This window comes from Cornus florida, unplaced genomic scaffold (assembly GCF_030987335.1).
Source record: "Cornus florida cultivar Cherokee Brave unplaced genomic scaffold, ASM3098733v1 CherokeeBrave_3.0.0_Hap2_Chr07, whole genome shotgun sequence".
NCBI classification, from domain to species: domain Eukaryota; kingdom Viridiplantae; phylum Streptophyta; class Magnoliopsida; order Cornales; family Cornaceae; genus Cornus; species Cornus florida.
The window spans coordinates 21,477,251-21,503,735 of NW_026775577.1; the positions used below are offsets into that span (position 1 = coordinate 21,477,251).

Below are 26,485 nucleotides of genomic sequence, written 5' to 3' on the forward strand. Positions count from 1 at the left end.
GATTGAAAGTAAAACTAGCATATTCAAGAAATTCAGCCTATTTTTTTTGAATTGATCAGCTTTAATTTTCATCAATTAAATGTAGTTAGAGATAAGCTAGCTTTGTTCCAAAATCAGGTGATTAATTAATTAATCAGCAAATTTGAAACAACACCCTAAATGGTAGACATATGTGCATGAATTTGACATCAATCAGTCAAGCAAGACATGTCTCCAAAGAAGGGTTAAATTAAAATTCAACCAAAATCTTGTTAATTAGTTCCCGTTTAGTTTAATTACTTGCAAAGTGAAAGCTTAATAAATAAAAAAAAAGCAATAGAAAAAAGAGTATATTATCACCTAAATGGTAAACATAGGAAAGCGATGTTTATTACAGGGTAAAAACAGGAGAAAGACAGACAAAGCAAATTTAAAATAACATTAACACAAATAGCTTGTAATACTAATCATCAGGGTTTCTCCTGCAAGGCTTCTTCCCAAATGGCCTTGATTGTACCCCAGTTCCCGACAGGGATAGCATCAAACTGCTTGGGGTTCTTCCCAAATGGCCTTGATTGTACCGCAGTTCCCGTTAGGGATAGCCTCCTCGACGTCCTCAAAAGCTTCCTTACGAGCGTCAAGCAACTTGAAGTCAACATCACTCTCCACACCACTCTCCAAAGCCTCTATGGCTTTCGTAACACGTCATCCACTTGGTCCTCCTTCACTCGCACATCCTTCAATTACAGTTGTAATGTTGGAGGCCACTCCACTCTCCAAAGCCTCTATTGCTTTCGCGACACATCCTCCACTTGGTCCTTTTTCAGAGGGAGGTGTTGTGGTGGTGCTGGAAAGTGGTGGAGCTGAAGCCATGTTGACATTGATAGACGAGCAGAAGCAAGTTAATGAGCATATTCAAAGGCGGTGTGATCTACTGGCAATGCGTATCTCTCTATATATAAGGACAGGAGTGGGGGAAAAGTAGGGCAGGTGAGAGACCACGTGGCGGTGGGCTGGGGGAAGTATGTAGGGGGAAAAGGTGGGGGGATGTGGGGCAAGGGGGGGAAAAGGTAGCAATATAGGGCAGGGGGGAAAGGCTTACACATATGCATGAATTAATAAAAAGCTACGTCAATACAGTTGCTGAAATTAAATTTGGATGTCACAGTCTCAAACCATAATACACACACATTGTACGCGCACGCGCACGTGCACGTGTAACGGAATGATTTAATGTTTGTTAACACTATTTTTTATAACTAACTATTATTCTGTATATCATTGTATTAAGAACATTTATTATAGTCTTATTAGAGTCTTGTCTCACGTTGAAAATTGGAATGAGTGTATATACGAGTTGGTTGTTAGTGCCATTGAATAGTTTAAGTTTTGGGGTCAAATCACGAATCACTCGATTCGTTACGGTTAATATCAGAGTCGAACCTAATCGTTGATCTGGTATCACGCCAAGCATCGACACAGAAGAGTTCGGGTGAGCCCATCCGGATAAGCAAAATAACCCGACCATAATAAGGGTGTTGCGAATTCGGATTGAAAGTAAAACTAGCATATTTAAGAAATTCAGCTTATTTTTTTTGAATTGATCAGCTCTAATTTTCATCAATTGAATGTAGTTAGAAAGAAGCTAGCTTTGTTCCAAAATCAGGTAATTAATTAATTAATCAACCAATTTGAAACAACACCCTAAACGGTAGACATATGTGGATGAATTTGACATCAATCAGTCAAGCAACATTAACGCAAATAGCTTGTAATAGTAATCATCAGGGTTTCTCCTGCGAGACTTCTTCCCAAATGGCCTTGATTGTACCCCAGTTTTCCGCAGGGATAACATCAAATTGCTTAGGGTTCCGCAAATGGCCTTTATTGTACCGCAGTTCCCTGCAGGGATAGCCTCCTCGACGTCCTCAAAAGCTTCCTCACGAGCTTCAAGCAACTTCAAGTCAACATCACTCTCCTCACCACTCTCCAAAGCCTCTATGGCTTTCGTGACACGTCATCCACTTGATCCTTCTTCATTCGCATGTACTTCAGTTGAAGCTGTGATGTTGGGATCCACTTGTAATGGCCCAAGATTTTCAACCCAGTGCGTCAGTGATGACCCGAAAGTTGACCCGATAACGGATCCGAAATGCGGAAGCAAAAGATGAAACTATTGTCCTTTGAGATGTAAATTATCTCTAAGACACCAATGTGATATTCCATGAGGTCACGGAATTTGATGAGAACGAAAGAGGAAACTAGAGTTAAAACGGGCTAAATCCATTAATTAAGGGCAAAATATTCAATTCACAATTAAAAGGAGAAAAGTGACTCTAAAAAAGTCAAACAAGGTGAATACAACCTAATCTAATCATTTCACAACATTTCAAGAGGTTCCAAGAACATTAGCCAAGAATTCCACACAATTGCCCATTCCCGGTTTAAGTGAAAACTGACACTACCTCACTAAAACATGAATAACTCCTACTATGATTGGAATATGAGAATGGAATAAGTACCATTGGAAAGCTGACTCAAAATCCTTGAGTTTAGGCCCAAGAATCACGCCATTTGGATTAGAAACGAAGAAATTATGACCCTTTGAAGTTGGAATTTCAGTGCTGAAACATAATCTGGAAGGCTGGCGTATGAGGGTTGTTTCGGTCGACCGAACTGGAGTTTCAGACGACTGAACTAGGCATAAATTGGCTGAAAACATGTTTTTTTTAGAGGAGGTTGTTTTGGTAGACTGAAATAGAGTTTCGGTCGACCGAAACGACCTTGAACAATGTAAAAGCCTACTGGAATGAGTGATTTATTGTACAAAGAATTTTTCAAAATAACCCACCAAGCATTAACACAGAAGAGTCCGGGTGAGCCCATCCGGATAAGCAAAATAACCCAACTGTAGTAAGGGTGTTTCTAGTTCGGATTGAAAGTAAAACTAGCATATTCAAGAAATTCAACCTATTTTTTTTGAATTGATCAGCTCTAATTTTCATCAATTAAATGTAGTTAGTGATAAGCTACCTTTGTTCCAAAATCAGGTGATTAATTAATTAATCAACAAATTTGAAACAAAACCCTAAATGGTAAACATATGTGGATGAATTTGACATCAATCAGTCAAGGAAGACATGTCTCCCAAGAAGGGTTAAATTAAAATTCAACCAAAATCTTGTTAATTAGTTCCCGTTTAGTTTAATTACTTGCAAAGTGAAAGCTTAATAAATAAAAAAAAGCAATAGAAAAAAGAGTATATTATCACCTAAATGTAGACTTAGGAAAGCGATGTTTATTACAGGGTAAAAATAGGAGAAAGACTGACAAAGCAAATTTAAAACAACATTAACACAAATAGCTTATAATACTAATCATCAGGGTTTCTCCTGCAAGGCTTCTTCCCAAATGGCCTTGATTGTACCCCAGTTCCCGGCAGGGATAGCATCAAACTGCTTGGGGTTCTTCCCAAATGGCCTTGATTGTACCGCAATTCTCGGTAGGGATAGCCTTCTCGACGTCCTCAAAAGCTTCCTTACGAGCGTCAAGCAACTTGAAGTCAACATCACTCTCCACACCACTCTCCAAAGTCTCTATGGCTTTCGTGACACGTCCTTCACTTGGTCCTCCTTCACTCGCACATCCTTCAATTGGAGTAGTAATGTTGGAGGCCACTCCACTCTCCAAAGCCTCTATGGATTTCGCGACACATCCTCCACTTGGTCCTTTTTCACTCGCACGTCCTTCAATTGGAGCTGTGATGTTGGAGGCCACATGAGCTATGTTGTTGACCTCAATCGGAGTATTATTGGGATGGGGAGGGGGAGGTGGAGTGGTGGTGTTGGAAGGTGGTGGAGTTGAAGCCATGTTGACGTTGATAGACGAGCTGAAGCAAGTTGATGAGCATATTCAAAGGCGGTGTGATCTACTGACAATGCGTATCTCTCTATATATAGGGACAGGAGTGGGGGAAAAGTAGGGCAGGTGAGAAACACGTTGGCGGGGGGCTAGGGGAAGTATGCAGGGGGAAAAGGTGGGGGGATGTGGGGCAAGGGGGAAAGGCTCACACATATGCATGAATTAATAAAAAGCTACGATTATAAACTTGCTGAAATTAATTTTGGATGTCACAGCTCAAGCCATAATATGCACATATTGAATGATTTAATGTTTGTTATCACTATTTTTTATAATTAACTATTATTCTGTATATCATTGTATTAAGAGCATTTATTATAGTCTTATTAGAGTCTTGTCTCACGTTGAAAATTGGAATAAGTATATATACGAGTTGGTTGTTAGTACCATTGAATAGTTTAAGTTTTGGGGTCAAATCACGAATCACTAGATTCGTTACGGTTAGTATCAGAGTCAGACCTAATCCTTGATCTGGTATCACGCCAAGCATCGACACTGAAGAGTCGGGGTAAGCCCATCCGGATAAGTAAAATAGTCCGACCATAGTAAGGGTGTTGCGAATTCGGATTGAAAGTAAAACTAGCATATTTAAGAAATTCAACTTATTTTTTTGAATTGATCAGCTCTAATTTTCATTAAGTGAATGTAGTTAGAGAGAAGCTAACTTTGTTCCAAAATCAGGTAATTAATTAATTAATCAACCACTTTGAAACAACACCCTAAATGGTAGACATATGTGGATGAATTTGACATCAATCAGTCAAGCAAGACATGTCTCGCAAGAAGGGTTAAATTAAAATTTAACCAAAATCTTGTTAATTAGTTCATTTGAGCTGTGATGTTGAATTAAAGCCGATATCACTCTCCACACTACTTTCAAAGCCTCTATGGCTTTCGTGACACGTCCTCCACTTGGTCCTTCTTCACTCGCACGTCCTTCAGTTGGAGCGGTGATGTTGGAGGCCACTTGTGACAACCCAAGTTTTTCAACCCGGTGCGTTAATGATAACCCAAAAGTTGACCCGATAACGGATCCGAAATACGGAAACAAAAGATAAAACTATAGTCTTTTGAGATGTAAATTATCTCTAAGACACCAATGTGACATTCCATGAGGTCACGGAACTTGAGGAGAGCGAAAGAGGAAACTAGAGTTAAAACGGGCTAAATTCGTTAATTAAGGGCAAAATGGTCAATACACAATTAAAAGGAGAAAATTGACTCTAAACAAGTCAAACAAGGTGAATACAACCTAATCTAATCATTATACAACATTCCAAGAGGTTCCAAGAACATTGGCCAAGAATTCCACACAATTGCCCTTTCTTGGTTTAAGCGAAAATTGACACTACCTCACTAAAACATGAGTAACTCCTACTGTGATTGGAATATGAGAATGACATAGGTACCATTGGAAAGCTGACTCAAAATACTTGAGTTAAAGCTTAAGAATCACCCCATTTGGATTAGAAATGAAAAAGTTATGACCCTTTGAAGTTGAAACTTCAGTGCTGAAACATAATCTGGAAGGCTGGCGTATGAGGGTTGTTTCGGTCGATCGAACTGGAGTTTCGGACGACCGAACTGAGCATAAATTTGATGAAAACATGTTTTTTTGAGAGGGGTTTGTTTCAATAGACCGAAATGACCCTGAACAATGCAAAAGCCTATTGGAATGAGTGATTTTTACTGTATAAAGAATTTTCCAAAATAACCCGCCAAACATCGACACAGAAGAGTCCAGGTGAGCCCATCCGGATAAGCAAAATAACCCAACCGTAGTACGGGTGTTGCGAGTTCAGATTGAAAGTAAAACTAGCATATTCAAGAAATTCGGCTTATTTTTTTTTGAATTGATCAGCTCTAATTTTCATCAATTAAATGTAGTTAGAGAGAAGCTAGCTCTGTTGCAAAATCAGGTGATTAATTAATTAATCAGCCAATTTGAAATAACACCCTAAATGGTAGACATATGTGGATGAATTTGACATCAATCAATCAAGCAAGACATGCCTCCCAAGAAGGGTTAAATTAAAATTCAACCAAAATCTTGTTAATTAGTTCCCGTTTAGTTTAATTGCTTGCAAAATGAAAGCTTAATAAATGAGTTCCCGAGGGTACCAAAATAAAAAATAAAAAATAAAAAATACTGTCCATGTGAACAGTACCCGCAGGAACTGTTCCCAGGGCAAATAAAATAAAATAAAATAAAAGTTACATTCCCAAAGCTAGACGAGCATGCTTGGGAATGGGGGGCAACTGATTGGGAAAAATATACCTAACCTACTTTGACCAACCGTCAGACCTCTTCGACTTTCGAATGATAATATTTCGTTATCAAAGATAAAGATTTTCATCGGATAAGAATGATGACATTTCTTATCCAGAATAATGAAAGACGACGTGATTCAACCGGGTAAAAATAACTTTGGCACAATTTGAGAAAATCAAAGGAGTAAATCATATCTCGACAAATTTGGCAACAAACGATCTCCTTTGATCTCGCACAAACGGATCTCCTTTGATCTCGCAAATGAACTAAGGGAAAGCGGCTATAAGAATGAGATCCTACCCGTCAATAAAGGTACGACAAAAAACTATTATTAGATCACTGCCTTCTCTTAGGCCTCCGGTGACTGACTTGATCATCGAAGAGCTCTTGGCGAGCACCACACTTGTGCCGTCAAGATTCATCGATCTTCTACTCTCTTCTTTACAGAAAAACGATATCGTATCGGACCGTGTGAATTTCACCCTCAACATGATTAATACCTAATCCGATCCGTGGCCATCCCTAGTGATTAATTTATGCATACAAAATGAAAAAAAAAAAAAAAGAAAAAAAAGAAAAAGAAAAAGAAAAAAGAATTAAGGGGTGTCTTTTTCCCACTAAGGAGGCCCATATGATTCCATAAGTGATTATATATGTTGACTACTTTGATTTTTTTATTTTTCCTGGCTATTGACTTCTTTGAGTCAAATATGACAACTTTGTTTTGTTTTGTTTTTTTTTTTTTTTTTTGAGAAGTAAAATTCATTGAAGGGGAGAATGTGTACAAGCCATGAGGGAAAGCCCACAAAACGTGGACAGCACAATCCATCAAACAAACAAAAGAAGATACAGGAGCCCAAACTTACACCTAATACTTTGTTTTGACAGTAGAAAAGAGCAAAGCAAGTTGGTTGAAAAATGTCCATTAAGGAAAATTGTGGTCAAGCATGGTCTCAAATTGTCAAGACTGGCGACCAGAATCCAAAGACACATGCTTATATATATTAAAATGAAAATTAATACCAACAAATCCGCTGTTGCCAAACAAACTGAGGATTAAAACTCCCCCGGAGATTCCGGGTTCGAGTCCTGGCAGTGTTTAATTTTAATATAAATTAAGTTATACTCTGATTGTTCTAAAAAAGAAATTCATTTCACTAATCCAATTATATTGCCCCATATAGAAGATCCAAAAAGGATTGAAAAATGAGTATAAGTGTAGTAAACTGCAAAATTGGAGTTCATATGAAACTCTACTTGTACTTTAAAATTATCAATATATATTAAAAAAATTACAGTTATTTTGATTTAAAAAGTTGCAAATGATTGTAAAAATAAAAGGGGTTAAAAATTCAAGATATCTAGCATACCACATTCACTTAAATAATGCTTTCTTGAAAAAAAAAAGAAGAAGAAGAAGAAGAAGAAGAAGAAGACATGGATGCATAGTGAGAGACTTTGAGAATTTTCAACTCTTTTCTGTTAACATGCTATGTTATGTCATGATTCTTTAAAATAAAATCTTTAACCACGAGTAAAGTAATTAATAATATTGTTTTTACTTAATTATGTGATATATATATATATATATATATATATATATATATATATATTGTTAAGTGAGCAATAAATTTATTATTTTATATTAGTAATGATACATTCAGAACAATCACAATATGTCAATTAGAAAAACATGTATGGAGTGAAAAGTTCACGAGGTGATGTCATGTGGTAGACCTCACATAACACTCATAATTTGACGTTTAAATACACTCGTAAACCAACAAGACAATCTCATTTATGTTGTCTTGACAGCTTCTAATTTTGATTTGGATAGTCTTTTCTGATGGTGGGAAAACAGTGGATGCGTAATTAATTATATATGTTTGTTGGTGCTTCAAGAAATAATAATAATAAACACTAAAATTCAGCAATTTTTTTAATTTTTGAAAATCACACTAGCATCCGCAAAAGAAGGTTTCGTTTGATTAGCATGAATTAGTAGTAGTCAAAAATGGAAAGAAATGAATTTTTTTTTTTTTTGAAAAAAAATTAGGGATATGGTTAACGTTCAAATGATAGTTTTCAAGAAAATAAAATTACCGAAAATTTTAATTTTCCATGAAAATTATATCATTATATTATAGTTTTCTATTAAGCCCTTGTGTTTTTCTTCTTTCTTTTCCAAACTCACGAAAAAAATGAGTTTTCTTCGTGATAAATTTGGACTATGTTATTAGGTTACATCTTCTTACCTTTTAAATTTCTCCATCTCACAAATGAAATAAACTAATTTAATATAAAAAAAGTCTTAGTATATTATGCAAATTTTCAACACAAAAAAAAAAAAAAAAAAAAAAAAAAAAAAAAAAAAAGAGCCCTAAAGAACCAATTACCATATAGGTATTTGAACATCTATATGTACATTCATAAACCCAATTTTATATACATATATTTATACTTTATGCCTATTGCATGTTGTATATTCCTTAGTATGGAGCTCTATTTTATTTTTTATGCCTATTGCATAAAATGTAAATAAACTTTAAACCTAAAATTTCATTGGTATATAAATTGATAGAAGAACTAATGTGAAATTGCACCGATTGGACCTAGAAATCTATACTGGACCAATTGAAATTATGAATGAATTTCCAGCAAATAGATTATATATTTTTAGAATGGAACATAAATCCGCCCTAGCCAACATACCAAGAGATATTCAACTTGTCTAGGTTGTACCGATATCGAATCCCGGAAGCGGAATTTTTTGTTTTTTTTATAGCCTTCCTTATCGTGATGTCCGTCGAACTCCAATAATCAACTTGGCTAAATAGTTCGGTTTGTAGCCTTAATTTATGTACTCACAATCGACCGTTGGAGAGTAGAGACAGAAACAATGGTGATCCTGAGAAAGAGAGAGAGAGACCGAACCCTAGAAACTCCATCGAACTCCAATAACCAGCGATAATGGCGAAACCCGGACACAGGCCAAGGAAACCCACAAGGTTTCAGGCTACGAGCGGTCCAGAGAGGAGATAATCAGAGAGAACCATAAATCTCGGCATTGTCGATCTCCCTGAAACTCAACTCTCTCAGTTCCCCTCAGCATCTCTCTCCTCTGCCGCTGCCTTCTGGACCCCCTCACCACTCTTCCCGGTACTCCATTGCCTCATTTCCACCCATATATAGCTGATTGATTGTCTGTTCCAGTTTAGCTTATGGATATATTTCACTTTGATTGTTATTGTTGTTTTCTAGTCAGTATTTTATGGGTTTCTAAGGATGGGGTCATTTGATTTTATTAATATTGATTTTTTGTTTTTGTTTTTGTTTTTGTTTTTGTTTTTGTGTTTTTGGGGTAACTAAGAATTAACCTACCTGCTAGCCACTTTGGCATATCCCATGGTTTGCAAACTTCCAATATGTACAATCACTTGCAAATCATGTAAGCCCGGGTGTTTTGATTTAAACCTAAACTCGAAGTAGAGAGACCTAAAGAGTAACCCAATAGAGCTGCCTGTGTGGGCTTTGATTAATATAGATCTTAGACCATGAATAAGTAAAGAATGGGTTTTTGGTAGTTATAATGCTGTAGTTGGTCCTCAATGATTTTTTTTTTTTTTTTTGTCAAGTTAATCACACACACACTCCAGACTCGAACTCTCAACAAAGTTGAGTTATACCATCGTGACCATCATCTCAATGCTAATGTCATATCATCTCAACAAAGTTCCCTTGGCATCATTCCTAGCCAGCAATTCCCTCTTGACTCACAAAACCAAAACCTCTTTGAAATCCCAATTACATGTCAGTACATAGCATGGTGAATATCCGCTTAAATGGCTGGTATGTAGTAGTGTGGAATGTTCTACCTAGAGGGTTCTTGGTTTTCAGCGGTTCTCAAGTTGTTGTGTTGATCAGTTTTTGCAAATAGGGTATTTTTCGATGTTGACAAGTATAGAGGGAAGTTTTAGTTGTGTTTTGAACTTTTATATGAATTGAATTAATGTTGATAAAGCTGTGCATTGGTATTTTTCTCCCTTTTGGTGGGAACTAGGATTCTGCAACACCAGTTAGCTTCTCTGAAGCACCTTTGGCTAAGAAAGATAAATCTTTGGATGGTGAAGTTGATTTAATAGGGGAGGGATCCAGGCCAGAGGTTTACACAGAAGAACATGAAAAGCTGCTGGGAAGCATTGAGACTCTATTTGTAGATGGATGGGACAAGGATGGGAGGCGAATTTATGATCAAGTCAACGGAAAAACTTGCCATCAGTGCAGGTCTGGGGTTTTATCCACAAAATTGGTTTACCTAGGTTGAAGTGCATTTCATTTTTTGCATATTGTTAAGAATTTCTTTACAAATCCATATTCTGAAAGATTGTTGGGGAAAGAAATACCTCTGTTTTGTATGATTATGTAATATGTATAGAATCATTGAAATGCCTTCCTTAAACATGTAGGCTTGACTTTGCTGGATTCTGTATAATCATCTTCATTCATACATTTTGGCAAGGACTATATTTGAGCATCTTTATTCACTTGTCAAAGTTAGTAGCTAGAAAATTGCATCAGGTGTTGTTTAAGTTGAGTTCTATTATTACTAATTTCATTCTCTTGGTATATATATATATATTATTAACTTCATTTCATTGAGAATTTGGATTAGCCTATGAGGATGCTTTCCTTGCTTTGAAGCTTGATGAAGAGGGTTTTTGAATTTTCTTTTAAATTTTTTGAGATCATGTTGATCAATTAAGCTAACTATGGGGTTTTATCAGATTAGTTTGAGCTAAGTTCGTCCATTTCCATATTACTTTTAGTATTGATCTTACCATATTCATATCTTTGTACTTCTTCTTCTTCTTCTTTCTATTTTTTTATTTTTTATTTTTATCAGGTAAGTACTCACACACACATTGTCCACGCCCGGGCTTGAACTCCTCCCCTCCTCTTTGAGGATATCTTTTAAAATTTTGCGATTTAAGGTCAGAAGTATTTGTTCTAAAGTTAAAGTTGTTTAATAGTTTTATAATAGTGTTTCTATTTCTAATTTAACTAGGCTAGGAATCTTAGTGGTTTCCTTAGTTAATTCTGATATTAGGAATAAAGCAAACAGACTAAGATTTGATTCAAATCAATTTATTAATATTTAAAATGAATCCCTTATTTTTATTTTTATTTTTTGGATATTGTATTGTTGAAATATTTGATTTCAAAGGTCACCGATTTGCATTCCCCATTAACTTTTGCCCTGGACCGTAGATTGTTATTCACTTCTACTTATTGATGAATTTCCCAAGCTGTTTTGCAGGCAGAAAACCCCTGGTCATCGTACTCACTGCAGCAAATGCAACTTGGTTCAAGGACAGTTTTGTGGAGATTGTTTATATATGAGGTATATATTTAATTATTTCATAAGAACAATATTAAGCTCCCATGCATCAACCTCAGTTTAATCCTTCTTTATACTTTTTATAATTTTAAAATTTGTAAAATGCATGGCAGGTGTCTGAAGAGATCATATATTATTATATGATCCATAGTGCCATACTTCCAGTATATTATGTGGTATTCAGTTTTCAATCGCCAAGCAATGCCAATCCCCCCTTCACTTTTATCACCTTCTGGAATTTGCTAGATTTTATTAACTTTCTCATCTTTATTTTATGTTGGTAATCTTTACTCAGATCCACCCTCAACTGCTAATGAACATATTATTTCTTGGTTGCCCTACTTTTAGGTTATATAATCGTTTAAGCAACACTATGATGATTTGGCTTGCCTGTGTTACTCGGACTAGGGTACGGATGCGTATCTAGGGATCGGATTTGTCAATCTATCAAATTATAGGATACACGCATTCGGCTAAAAAATGTCCAATATTTCTTGGACGCATCTAAGGAAAAAAATTGTATGATTTTTTATGCATAATTTTCTTTACATATAGATACCACATGCGCTTTCTTGTTCTCCTTTTATACAGTTGTAACCAATGGTTTACAGCTGTAGATAATTACTCTTCTTAAGAGGCTAAAAGTTTACATCCGAATGGACCTATGGCATCATCTTGATCATTAAAAACAGGGCATCCAAAAACATATTGGTCAATAGTCATGCTAACGTGTGAAAACGGGCTCAGCCAGGCACAAAAAATTGGGCATAGATAGTGCGTGCGTAGACACGAAAGTCATCTTCAACCTTTCCAAGATGCTATTTTCGAACCAGACCACCATTTTTGAACCAGTGAGCTTCCTAACACCGTGAATGGCAGCCTATTTAACAAATAAAGCATGAAATTTTTCCCCAATTCTTCACTAGCATCAACCACCCACACATCCTTTTGTTTGGTTTTGTCACCAGTCGTGTCTGGTAGACAAGATGCAGAGTCCAACTCATATCCTGTGTCCATGTTGTGTCGTGTCGACAAGGACACTCTGGTTGACATCAGCGATTCTGGTAACATAGGATTTGGCCAGGATTGAATTATTTTATTTCTTCAGTGAATGGGATTGAATTTTATTTATTTATTTTTTGTGGGTTCATGCTGAGGCTAAGGATGAAAAGAGGTATTACTCGGGATATAATGAGAGTCACAAGTCCTTGCAAAGGTGGAAGCCAAGTCGAGCCTTTGAGAAAGAGAGACCATGGCAGTCTGATAGTGACCACCGACTCCTCGACGTCAAGGCTCTACAGGGGAGACTCAGAGAGGTGAAAGAGTTGGCTTAAGGGATTATCAAGGTCTTTAGTGAATTACTGAGTTAGTTGGGGTAGGGTTGGCGAGTGAAGATCTTTAGGCCTCTATAATTCTAGGTCAAGCTCTATTTATGGTGCCTGAGCTGATCAACAGAAAAAGTTATACGCGTCTTCTTTGCAGCTTTCTAAGACAAAACTTAAGTGGCTCTAAGTTTTCTTGCTAGGGACACTATTTAGGAATGGCTGATGATTACCTGCTGAGATTAGGTGGATACTTAATGAAGTATAGTGTTCATAATGTGATAAGACACCATTTAAAGAGGCCAGTTACAATATTCTGTAAATGGGTAATCACATGGTACTGTCTGATCATTCTGTGAGTTGGTGATCTCTCTCTTTGTTTGAGCATGATTGATGTATGTGCAAGGTTTAAGGAGTGGCTGGCAATTCATAAAATTTATTGAAGTGTTTTACAGGAGCTTATCCTTAGTAAGAAGGTCCTCATGATTGATATTCTTCGAGTCTTCAGCAAGATTTTTCTCTAGAGAGTTGGGTACATTGTGATGAAGCTTATCTGGGGAGAAGAGGTCCTCGCTTTAATCTTTAAATTATGGATATTAGCCACACAGCCATAGGCCGTGTCGTGTGCCTATAAAGAAGGCAAGGAGTCTCATTTGCGTCGAGGAAGTCCTCATGATAGTCGCCTATAAAGAAGGCAACGAGTGTTATTTGTAGCGAGGAAGTCCTGGTAAGTCTTTAACTGAGATATATCATTGTGAGGAAGCCCTTGAGAGTGTTGCCTGTGGAGAAGGTAACGAACCTTAACCATAATAAGGTCTTTGTGGTTAGTTATCTGCAGAGAAAAGGTCTTTGCTCAGTATAATTCCGGATGAGGCTTATTTGAAGAGAAGAAGGCTTTGCAAATACAAATACCTATTCAGTTGGCTACGGATCTATCGGAGTTTGCTGGAGATAATTTCCTGTGAGAAAAGACTTTATACTTTATAGAATGCCCTTGACTGTAACCCTTCACTTCAAACGAGTCAATAATAGCCCTGTCTGAGAGCTCATTCAATTGGACATTAGTTACTTAATGACAAATAGTAGTTGTAACTGATGAAATTATGAAATTGAAAAATTGCAACCAGATCATCAGGGTTGTTGAGAGGGTCTCTCCCAATACAATACCTTGACCTCAACTTACAACTGAGGTACATGTGGTGTTATGGAAAAGGGATGCTGATAGTATCTGGCTTAACTAGGAAAATATATATATATATATATATATATATATATATATATACATATATATATATATTGTATCTGGCTTCATTTGAAGTTAGCACTTGAGTGTGTCTCGACCTTCCAGTACATTTTATCATGATGCTGCCATGGCTCACAAGTCAGGTTAAAGTCACTTATTCGGACACCACTAGTAATAGCTCATGAGTAATGCATGGTGTTACCAGGCTTACCTCTCCCATGATGTGTATAATGTCTTTGATGTTTATATATATTGTAAATCAAATGTTTGTTAATATCCATAAAAAGGTAAACGATTAGTCCAAATTTAAATGGGAGTGATTAGTTTTGTTAATAAATGCACCGTGGTATATAATTTTTTGTAGCCGCAAGCCTAATTGTGGTACCAAACCATGTTCAGTCAAGTAAAGCTTGTCTTAGGCTGGGAAATCACCAAGCTCAAATGGTTTGTGTTGCCCCGAGTATTGACTCCAGGGGGGTTGAATAGAATCTATAGCAAACAATGGCCAATTTTCAGTTTTGCAAATTTTACTAAAATCCTTCTAATAATTATGCACTTATCAATATATAGACATAAGCAATTAATAGCATAAATGTAAATGAGACAAGGGAAGAGAGATTTGTAAACATTCACACAACAATTTTAGTGAGGTTCGGAATCTCTTACTCTTCGGAACTTCACAATTCAAGAAGGGTAAGGCTTGTTAACCTGGAATAGTAGCAGAATGGGTGACTCCTATTCTTACTCCTCGGCTCAAGACCCTTCTTGAGACTTCCCAATCCAAGAAGGACGAGAGTTGTGAACCTGAAATAGTAATAGAATGGGTGACCCCTGAAAAATCAGGGTGAGAGTTGTTAGGTTTTGACATCGGACAATTTTCAGCATTATAAAATAAAAATGGTATGATGTTCGGATTAATTTAACTCAATTTCAAACTCAAAGCTTGAATTGGGAAATCGTGACTGAATTGTCCACCGTTAGCTTAACGTCCATCTTTATGTTGTCATGCCGAGAGCATGAGATGGATTGAGTTGGTTACGTTTTGTACAACTAATGAAATGCCCACTCTATTTTTTTATGCTCTTTCCAAGGTCTGTTTAGTCTCATAAACTATGAATGAAAATTAAGGAATGAGCTTTTATTTATTTATTTTTCGTATTAGAGAATTAAAATAAGATATATTAGGACAAAATTGACCTCATAAAACGTGTACATATATATACATTATGTAAAACAGTATATACTCCAAAAAGTAATATGTGATATATAGCACATTTTACATATAATAATAAACTGCAATATTATAATTCAAGGAGATAGTCTATTGACTAAATTCTCATATCACATTTTGAAGGTTGAAATTTCTCAAAAAAAATTATTTTGATAATAAATTAATTGGTACGTGAGATAAGAGAGACCGTAAGTGTTCGGTGGTGAATTATAAAATCCTCTAAAGAAATATCAAGGTGTACTCTTCCATCGACAATAAAACAAAATAATTAACACATTAATAAAATTTATTAATATATTATATAATAAACTAGAAAATGTATGAAAAACTTCCGCTTTCACTCTCTCAAAATGAAATTACAAATGAACCCTTATCACATACAAGTATAATTTTTAATACCATAATTATCCTTCCTTATTAAAGTGAGACTTTTTTTAATTCATTCACGTTGTATCTCATTCACTTTCTATCCTCTATATGGACTCTTTTATAAACCTATTTTACAAGGTATGTTGATAGCTAGAAAACCTATCACATAAGGTAGTTGATAACTTGGGTCTCTAGTATTGCTACTCTTTGCATATTTCTTATTAAATTGTGTGTATAATAACTTGATGATAATATTCATGACATACTGTAACAATATACCTAAATTTACTTCAACCGATGAAAAGCAATATATATAGAACGTTAAGTTTTTTTTTTTTTCTTCTTAATTTCTATATATTCTCTTCTAAACTCAAACAAACTTTTTTCCATACAACATTGTGTCTATTTGAGGAAAATTAAACTTTCTTTTAATTTTAAATTCAATTAAATATTTTTCTATAATGAGATAGGATCTATTTATTGATATGCAATTTGTTTCTAATTCAAATATCCTTTATTATCCTAATCACATTATATTCTAATGAAAAAAATAGAACAAAAGTAAGAAATTAGAATGATTTGTAGATTTTTTAACAAGTTCAATAACTCATTCTAACTAAGACACTATATCATTTGTAAGATCTTCTATTTTTGCAGAGGGAGAGGAGGAGAGATGATTGGAGGTAACGTGTGAGGAGTTGCATAATCCAAGTGCTGAAGAATTCTACCTTTTGGCACCCAGAATCCTAACCCTAAAAGAAAGGGCAGTTGTGGAATTAAAAATTATAAAAATAAGCTTGAGGTGATGTGAGGGTTACTTTGTAATTTTAATTTAGGAAAAAGAGAAAATAGAGTGTCTTAGAATTATAGTAGAGTGCCAAATATGAATTCCCAATAAATAAATAAATAATCAAAAACAAGTTTCAGAGCCGTATTAAAATTTAAAATTTGAGTGATATACTACAATGATGTTGATTTTTATCAACCATTTCAAAAGATGAAGTTCAACAAAAACTTTGTCATATGGTAAATTTTATCTTTTTCATTAAAGTTTTATACATACAAGATGAAAAATAAAAGAAAGTTTATCTTTTTGGTTAAAATTTTATACATGCAAAGATGAAAAAAAAAAATGTTTCATTTTCTTTTTTTAAAAAAAGAAAAATAAAATATTAAGGGGTGTCTTTTTCTCCCTACGCCCCACATGACTCCATCAGTGATTATATATTGACTAGTAACTACTGATTCAAATATGACAACTTTGTTTTGACAGTACATAAGAGCAAGCAAGTTGGTTGAAAAATGTCCACCAAGGACAATTGTGGTCAAGCATGGTCTCAAATTGTCAAGATTGGCTACCAGAATGGAAGGACTTTTTATTTGGAGGGATTTAAAAAAAAAAAATGTATATATGAAGTGTGTTTGAATTGTTTTAAATAAAAAGAGAGAGAATTGGGAGAGATTTGGAGAGAAAATGTAATGTTACGTAATACTTTAATATTTTTAAAACTATCCTTAATAATTAAAAAAATAAATTTATTATGATATTTGAGTCCCATCTTATAAAAGGCTATGATAGTAATTTGTGTTAATTTCTTTTCTCTGTCTTTTCTAAACAAAAATTATATCATTTAAGTTATTTCCCTCATAATTTATCCAAACTTAAATATAAATTATTATTATTTCATTTATTTTCCCCCTTGGGGTTCTCTTATAATAGAGATTATTATTATTATTTCATTTATTTTCCCCCTTGGAGTTCTCTCGGCTCATTTATTTTATTTTATTTTATTTTCTTTCTTATTTATCCAAACGAAGTCTAAAAGAATGCAAATTTCACCAGTATATCAATTGAGAGAAAAAACTGAAATTGCAAGGATTGGACCTATAAATCTTTACTGGGCTAAGTGTAATGTTGGATCTAGATAGTCCACGTGTATTGGTAATATATATTCCTGGTCCGAACTAAAATTCAAATATCTCGGGCCTCTCGGCCCAACCACACACTTAGCAAAGGTTAGACTGGGCTAATGGGCCATATTTTACAGATCCAAATAAAAATTAAAACCAGTTAGGCCCATGTTCATGGTAATAATTTTATTTTTAATCCACAATATCTTTTTTTTCTTTTCATAGTTTAGTACTCACACACATGCCTCCACTAGGCTTGAATCTCTGATCTCTTTTTAAGAAATAGGAACCTAAAATCTACAATATCTATAAAATTGTGGAAGTTTAAAAACTGTTTTATGATTCAAATTCTCAAGAATTAATATTATTGTATTCAATTGTAGTTGGACCTTTAACTATTTTAATTAAAAAAAAAAAGGCACACGGTTATTCATAAATTTCATTTTATAATGGGTGGTCTTATAAGATTCAGAAAAGAGTTTATATACAATAAAATGCAAAGTTGTAACAACAGTCCTCTGTAGCCAAACAAACCAAGAAGGGAGTTTTGGGTTCAAGTCTCGGCAGCAGAAATATATATATATTTTTTACTTTTATATTTTGATGATGATTCGGTATAGAACCTTATTTTTTTAAAAAAAATAAGTTATATACTCTCTAATTGTTTAAACATAGTTGATTTCACTAATCCAATTTTATTGCCTCCTAGAGAAGATCAAAAAGTAATTTTTATAAAAATAAAGTTATACTCTGATTGTTCCAAAAGTAATTCATTTCACAAATCCAATTCTATTGCCTCCTAAAGAAATCCAAAAATAATTGAAAATTTAGTAGAATTATCACATGAAACTCTACTTGTGCTTTCGGGTGCCAAAATTACCAATATTGATGACCTTTTGTCTTAAACTTGAGTTTCTCAGAGATAAAATTGTCAATTACATATAAATTCTAAGTGTTATACAAGAAAAACATTATATAGAAATTTATAATATATGATATTTTAGATTTTAAATATTAATGAAATTATAATTAATACATTATATAATTAAAATATAAGATAATTTGTATAATACAATATAATATTATATACATGTATATAAATTTATTATGTCAAATAGTAATTGATATTTTAGATATTAATATAACTTTTAGTAGGATAATGTTACAATATTCAATGGATTTTTTGTGTAACTCTAATAGATAGTGTCCATAGCCTCTCTCCTTGTAAAATGTTTATGTTAAGAATTGCCACTTAAGTCAACAACAAAAATCCATCACTAATGTTTTGATATATTTGTGAGTATATGTATTTAAAATACATTTTTATTATAAGTTTGTGGATTATTAGATTATTTGAAGTATATTAATACATTGGCTGAATTCTAAAGTGGTCGATGAAAGAGAGAATGAGGGCGGTTGTTCAAAATTCGAACAACAAATAATTCTTACAACCCACACATCCTTTCTTTTCGAGGATCATGATTCTTGAGGAGATTCTGTGCACAGCCTGTGCAAATGAACTTCAGTGCACAACACATAATTCAATGTAGGCTGCGCAAATACGAGTGTTTACAAAAAATCGTTGGAATCCAACCAAACTTTAAACTCTCTATATATATTTTTTAGTAATATAAAATATAATATAAGGCTACATAGTCTACAAGTCTTTGTGTTTGGGTAGACATTTTTTGTACTCTCATTGTGAAAAATTGCATACATTCAATGTATAGGACAACCTAATAACTTTCATTCAATGTTACATTCTAATATTAGCAATAAGGTACTACTATTGACTACGGAAAATATTTAATACGGAGTAGTGTCTTATTATGTTATAACTTTTATTTTTAGGAGATTCTTGAAATTCCAAAACATAGCAGTCTAAGATAGAGGGGAAAGGACAACAAAAGGTATGTCTACGATCTCCAAACCGTGGTTTAAAACCTAATTGAACCGGACGTTTATAGGTCTGTTCGGTTCCAAGGTACAATGGTTCCGATTCCGACTCCAATTCTAATTTTTAGAAACCAGTTCGATTCTAATTTAGCTTAGAATTGTATCATACTGAACCGTGTGCACCTCTAAATATGACGTAGTTCACTCACATAGGCTATGCATAAGATCATGTCCGTACATTAGTGATTCTTGTTTTCTCTTAGACTATTCAAAATTTGTATAACAAATAATTATATGATATCCATTCCAACGCTCACTATTTTCATTGATAATAAAGAGTGGGGAGTTTTCATGATAAATAAAGAATATTAATAGATAAGAATACCCGCACTCAGAATATTATAGACTTTTTCCACAAAAAATAAATAAATAAATAATTAGTTCGGATATTGTTCACTCCACATGGACCTAGAAATATATACTGGGTTAAGTGTAATGTTGGACCTAGATAATATAAATTTAAAAGTCAATGTTAATCTACATGTGTTGGTAAAATCAAATATGTAGTCCTGGTCTGAACTAAAACTTAAAGCCCAACCACAGACCTAACAAAAGTTAAGACTGGGCTGAAGAGCCCATATTATATATATCTAATATATCACGGTTTATAATAATGATTTTTATTTTTATTTTTAATCATCAAGATCTATAAAATTGTGAAAGTTTAAGAACTGTTTTAGAATTCAAATTCTCAAGAATTAAGATTTTTGTATTAAATTGTAGTTGGACCTTCAACTACTCTAATTTCGAAAAAAAAAAAAAAAAAAGTGTACACAGTTATTTTCGTAAATTTCAATTTATAATGGGTCTTAGAATATTCAACAAATAGTTTATATATATATTAAAATGTAAAATAGAACAACAAATCCACTGTAGCCAATATACCAATGGAAATTCAACTCCCACAAGGGAGTTCCGAGTTCGAGTCCCGGCAGCGGAAAAAATAAATAAGTATTTTTTAATTTATTTTGATGATTAGGTTTGGAACCTTAAAATAATTGTTCTCAAAGTAATTCATTTCACTAATCCAATTCTATTGCCTCCTATACTTGATTGTTTTAAAAATAATTCATTTCACTAATCCAATTATATTGCCTCTACTTGTGCTTTCTGGTGGCAAAATTATCAATATTGTCCCTTTTGTATTAAACTTGGGTTGCTCATGGATAAAAATGTTAAACATAGTTCGATACTCTTTTTATGTTATTTAGATTGTTGGTTTACATTGAAACAGGCAAACTCCGGCGTGTGAAGCCGGCCAGCACTGAACCGAAGCTAGTTAACTCGTGTATTTATATATGGTGCTCTCTGTAGTTGGCTCATTGTATGCATGTATATATATATAGCTCTGTGTATATAACCCATACCGGTCTCTGCCTCGGCTTGCACATGATCTTTAATGGAGTTTTAGTTCGATTCAAATAGCTTTGGCTTTTGTTCTTAGTGTGCTCGTTCCGTCCATTGCGTTCTTCATATTCTCATATCTCTAGGTTAGTTCTTCTTTCCCTTCTTCCAATCTTGCATTATGAGTACTTTGACTACTCTCGAATGTATAGAAATCGCAGATTCTGAGTCCACACCCTCGTCCTCCCCTAATCTCACTAGGGTTCCTCCTCCTAGGGTTTCAAACTTCCCTAAGTCTACAAATGACTCGGTTAATCAGCCAGATGTTTCCCCAATCCGGGCTGAAACATCCGCCTCTGGATCGGACAATATTTTCACTAAGGAAGAAAGAAATGCAATTTTATCTGTTTGTCGTATCTAGTTTTCCATTGAATCCGTAATGAAAGATTTTAAAATTCCCAAGGGGGTAAAAATTGTATAATACCCTAAGGGCGCCGATTTTTGTGCCTGTGAGGGCGTCGGAGAAGACGAGTTGCTCCTCTCTGTTGGGCATCTCAACGCTTTTAGATTCCCCCTTCATCCTTTTTATCACTTAGTCTTTAACAAATTGGGGATTGCACCCCTACAAGTAAACCCTAACTTCCTTCGAGTAATCTCAGCACTCCTCGTTCGCTGATGGCTGAAGAGTCTTAACCTGACTCTGGCTGACTTACTGATCACTTACACCATTTCTAAGCATGGGACCGAACCTGGTCATTTCTATTTCACCTCCCCCTTGCACCAAAGGATATGTACAGACCTCCCTATTTCTGAAAAGAAGTGGAAAGAGAGGATGATAATTGTTAAAGGGAGATGGGCCGTGCCCCAATCGAGCAAACTCCCAATCCCACACAAGTTCGGGAAGTTAGGTACAGAACGTCCCCCCTCTCTTCATGAAGATTGTTCTGGCTGTTTCCCATGTCGAGTTTTATTCTTTCGGTATATTTATGAGTTTCTTGGTGTTTTTTCAATGACATTCCCTTCCTCTGCTGCCAAGAAGAGGCTTTCCTTCCTTGAAGAGCAGGTTTGAAGTGACCCTCTTTCTGTTGAGGACTTGATTACCTCTGCAAACCTTAAAGCAGTTACTTCTAGAGCCGTAGCTGCTGATCTCATGGACATCTTACTTCCATCTTTTGACAGCTTCCCCATGACTGAGGAAGAAAAACAAAGGGCTAAAACCTTAAAGAGGAAGGCTGCAAAGAGTGCCCCATTAACTATATTGTGCTCAAACGAACAGGAGAAGGAGATTGATGAAATTCCTCTGAACAAAAAGGCGAGGTTGACTTCTTCTTCAACCACGAAATCCAAGGGCGCTTCTAACCCAAAAAGTAAAGGAAAGAAGGCTGAAGAGACTAATCCTGAAGAGGAGGTCAGAGCTTACGTCCTTGCTGAGGCTAGAGCACTTTGGACTCCTTCTTTCTCGATAGCTGACAAGTCCGTCCTCCATACCGGTGATTCTATGATCACTGATCCATCTGCAGCGCTGGCTGTTGCTCGGGGATGTGACTCCCCAAGGATGAAGAAATTATTGGTAGGATGGGATTGGAACAGCTTCTCCCTTCTGCCCTTGTTCGAGCCATAGAGGTTTGTTCCTCCCCTCTTCTTCCATTGTCATAATTATCTCACTAATTTTCTTATATCGTTATTGTTTCTATCTGACAATGCAATACCTGTATCACACCATGGCTCTTTGTGCCACTACTGAGGCTCAGTCCTCTCCATTCAGAAGTTGGAGAAAGACCTCAACAACTCTGAGAAGAAGGCATCCCATGCCATTGCAAATGCTCAAATTGCATATGAAGCTAGGGATGTTTATAAGAAGCGTCTGGCTGCTTCTGATTCAAAAATGGAGTCGCTGGAGGCTGAGGTCCAGCGTTTGAATGATGCCCTTAGCACCTGTATCATTGCAGGGAGGCAGATGCAGGGGCGTTACTCCAGTTTGGTGCGTTTATCTAGCGCCAAGGCCTATAGGTCCGGCTTCAATCAAGGTTCAGGCGAAAAAACAACAGATCCCGAGGCTTTTGATACTCATATGGGGGTGTCTTTCCCTTATGATGAGGGTCCGAAGGCTTAGGAAGCTGAAGTTCTTTTTGCTGAGATGGTGAAGGCTCATCCTGAGGTCCCTCCAGCTCCAATTGCCTCAACTCCTACAGTTGATCCTGGCCCATCAAATCCTCTACCTGCAAGTCCAGCTGTGGTGGACGCTTTTGAATTTACCCTGTTTGATCCGAAGAGGAAGTAGGATCAAACAATCTTGCTTTTTTTTTTTTTTTGTAATGAAACAATGTTTGGAATGATAGTCATGAATGATATAACCATATTTCTTAAGCTGTGTCGCCTTAATTTTGCTTCGACTGAGTATGCTTGAATGCTTTTAATATTGCACACACTTTGTTGGATGTGATTATTTTTAAGGAAAGTACCCTGCCCGAGGGTTCCTCATTTGTTCTAGTCCGAGGCAAAACTAAATAAGATGTGAAGAAGGGGTCTCCTCTAACGGTTTACCTGATAACAGAGGATTGTTTTTTCCTTTGGTGATTTAACCGTCAAGGGAACCCTTCTTGAAATGGATTCGTGTGAAGTAAGTATGTTTATACTTGTTTCTTCTTATATTTTTTCAATGTAGGACAATCTCGTGGCTCATATTATCGAACTTAGAATCAGTGAGTATGAGCGTAAGAGTAAGTTTTGCTGAACCAGATACTTATGGCCCGAAGCGAATGAATTACTCCCCGGCGCAGAGCCTGAGGGGAGGTTTGCTGAGCCGGACACTTAGGGTCCGAATGGAATAGGTTACTCCCCGGCGCTGAGCCTAAGGGGAGGTTTGCTAAGCCGAACACTTAGGGGCCGAAGCGAATAGATTACTCCCCGGCGCTGAGCCTGAGGGGAGGTTTGCTGAGCCAGACACTTAGGGTTTGAAGCGGATAGATTACTCCTCGGCGCTGAGCCTGAGGGGAGGTTTGCTGAGCCAGACACTTAGGGTACGAAACGAATAGGTTACTCCCTGGCGCTGAGCCTGAGGGGAAGTTTTGCTAAGCCGGACACTTAGGGTCCAAAGCGAATAGATTACTCCCCGGCGCTGAGCCTGAGGGGAGGTTTGTTGAGCCAGACACTTAGGGTCTGAAGCGGATAGATTACTCCTCAGCGCTGAGCCTGAGGGGAGGTTTTGCTAAGCCAGACACTTAGGGTCCGAAACGAATAGATTACTCCCTGGCGCTGAGCCTGAGGGGAGGTTTGCTGAGTCGGACACTTAGGGTCCGAAGCGGATAGATTACTCCCCGGTGCTGAGCCTGAGGGGAGGTTTGCTGAGCCATCATATCATCATTTCATATATATATTTTTTCAAACAACTTGTCATGAGGCCGAAGATTCAAAAATGATAGGAGGCCAAGAAAGTGAGTAACAATGGCTAGGAAGTTTCCTATTCATTTATTTTGGAGACTTTCTTCCACTGAGACTCCCTTCTTGGCGACCAAATGTAGTGGATTACGCATATATCAATCGCATTTCGTTTCTACTTCTATCCGATGTGGGACATAGACTAAACTTTGTCAAAAAGATCAGTGTAAGGAATGCCTCTAGTACTGGGCTTGGCGGCCTTTAATACCAGTGGGCCCTCCTTACACTACAGTCAACTATTTGAATATTCCCATATATAACAGAATGTAAAACATATTTTTTTATCGATGTGGGATAGAGAGCTTTAACTATAGGCCATAACTTGGGTTTAAAAAAGAATCGTTGTGAAGGATGTTTTTTAATAACTTGATTTTAGTATTGCTTTGCATAAAAATTGCATAATGCGTCTTAGCATACAAACATGCATAAAAATCGCATAATCATAGGGTATTAGTATGGCCCCTATTTTTATGGAAAGAAATAAATAGAGTAGAATTGTACATAATACAATAGAAGCAATATAAAGAAAAACTTGACTGACTGTGGGCATAAGTAGCCTTATTTGTGAAGAATTCTAGCAAAATTGACAAACTTATCTAATGGAAATACCTTTTAATGTGTATTGCATTCCAAGGACGCGCAATGGGACGTCCGTCAGTTTCGGCCAAACGATATGCTCCCTTCCCCACTACTTCGGTAACCCTATAGGGTCCAGTCCAATTAGGTTCCAGTTTCTTTACATGAGCTGTCTCTTGCTTCAAAACCCAATCGCCTATCACAAAGCTCCTGAACCTGACGCTTTTGTTATAACTGTTGCGCAGCTGTTGCTGATATGAAGCAAGCCTAATTGCTGCAGCATCCCTCTTCTCGTCTAGGAGATCGAGACTATGTTCGAGCTGCTGACCATTGTTTCTTTCAAGTAACAAGAATGTCCGAAGGGTTGGAACTGTCGCTTCTGTTGGGATCACAGCTTCGGATCCATAAGTCATGGCAAATGGACTTTCCCCCGTGGGCCGCCGTGGAGTGGTTCGATACACCCAAAACACTTGAGGGAGATTCTCGTACCATTTTGTTTAAGTTTCTCCAGCTTCTTCTTTAAACAACTGAAAATGGTTTGGTTACTTATTTCAGCCTGTCCATTCCCTTGTGGATGACTGACTGCAGCTAGCTTTTGTACAATTCCATGCTCAGCAAAGAATTTTCTTTTACTTTTATTGTCGAGGTTCTTACCATTGTACATCATAATGACTTTTGGGACCCAAAACCGGCAAATGATGTTGTTCCGAAGGAAAATTTTTACCTGCTCATGGGTCACACTTGAGTAAGCCTCGGCTTCCACCCATTTTGTGAAATAGTCTGTAGCTAGCAGCATGTATTCCTTTTGTTCCACGGTCTTGGGTAAAGGGCCCACCATATCAATCCCCCATTGTGTGAACGGCCATGGATTTGCCATTGCATGCAAATCTTCGGCAGGTTGATGCTTCATTGGACCGTGGCGCTGACACTTATCACATCTCCGAGCGTACTCTTCAGCATTCCGAGCCAAGTACGGCTAGAAGTAGCCTTGAGTTCGAACCTTATGTGCAAGGGATCTACCCCCAGAGTGGTTGCCGCAATCTTCATCATAAATTTGTTTCAATACCACAAGAGCCTCGGTAGGGCTTAAACATTTCAGGTAAGGACCTGAAAATGACTTCTGGTATAACTGGTTGTTAATGATGACATATTTAGTTGCGGTGAGTCTAAGCTTCCGCGCCTCAGTTTTCTGGTTTGGAAGAGTCCCATGCTTGAGGTAGGCTTCTAATGGATCAATCTAGCATGGTTCTCGCGGAATGACTGGAATCACCATTACTTCTTGCTGAAGGTTGATGCTGGGTTCGTCCAGTACGTCAATTGGTACAATCCGAGTCAGGTCTTCATTTGAGGATGACGCTACTTTGGCTAATTGATCTGCTTCAGCATTCTCAACACAAGGTACCTGGTGGAATTCGACTTGATCGAATCCTCGTGTAACATTCTCCACAGCTTCTTTATATGTTTTCATCCTTTCTTCTTTGGGATGATATTGACCTGTCACTTGATTTATAACAAGCTGTGAGTC

General features: G+C 36.2%; 1 long non-coding RNA gene across 1 annotated transcript; it reads left to right on the forward strand.

Moving 5' to 3' along the window:
- Nucleotides 1-8,879: 8,879 nt before the first annotated feature.
- Nucleotides 8,880-12,129, forward strand: LOC132267555 (uncharacterized). The gene is made up of 4 exons (XR_009469025.1): nucleotides 8,880-9,331; nucleotides 10,233-10,456; nucleotides 11,490-11,573; nucleotides 11,684-12,129. It is a non-coding gene; the product is annotated as an uncharacterized LOC132267555 (long non-coding RNA).
- Nucleotides 12,130-26,485: the final 14,356 nt, after the last annotated feature.